The sequence below is a fragment of the Sinocyclocheilus rhinocerous genome, unplaced genomic scaffold, assembly GCF_001515625.1.
Source record: "Sinocyclocheilus rhinocerous isolate Xijiao unplaced genomic scaffold, SAMN03320098_v1.1 scaffold484, whole genome shotgun sequence".
Classification (NCBI taxonomy): domain Eukaryota; kingdom Metazoa; phylum Chordata; class Actinopteri; order Cypriniformes; family Cyprinidae; genus Sinocyclocheilus; species Sinocyclocheilus rhinocerous.
This window is the reverse complement of record NW_015658063.1, coordinates 1,466,977-1,467,652: the sequence shown is the minus strand read 5'-3', so window position 1 is coordinate 1,467,652 and position 676 is coordinate 1,466,977.

The window sequence follows — 676 nt, the reverse complement described above, 5'->3', positions numbered from 1 at the left end:
TACTCATTCAAAAATGTAGTGAAGTAAAGAGTAAAAGTTGCTAATATCTTTGATACTCAGTACAACTACAAAGTATCAAAAAATATACTCAAGTACAGTAACTAATTACATTTACTCCAATACTTTACACCTCTGCTTATTTGCAGAGGCGGACAGTAACTAAGTACATTTACTTGAGTATTGTACTTAAGTACACTTTTTGAGTATCTGTACTTTACTTGAGTATTATTTTTTCTGGAAACTTATGACTTTAACTTCACTACATTTGAAAGACAAATATTGTACTTTTCACTCCACTACATTTCTATCAAGATCCTCAAAGTAGAAAGTTGTTAGCAGCTTTGAAGGTCAGTGGGTGTTTTTTTCTTCTCTAAAAACTGTCTTTTTTTTTCAGACAGTTTATCAGTAATCACTCTTGGGGCTACATGAAGTGATTTCCCATCATTTTTTGAGCACTGACCAGTTCCAAATGTGATATTTATTTACAACAATTCAATAATAAGAAGTTAATATTGTGGTTTATATTAGACACAATATTTGCTAAATTGGCTAAATTGTGTAAGTGAAAATATTACCTATAAAGCCACAGAAGAACTGTTGTGCGTCTCCACAAAAGGTACAAAAGGTGTTTGACTGAAGCAGCACTGCACAGACCATTCTGTGTATGACATCAAAG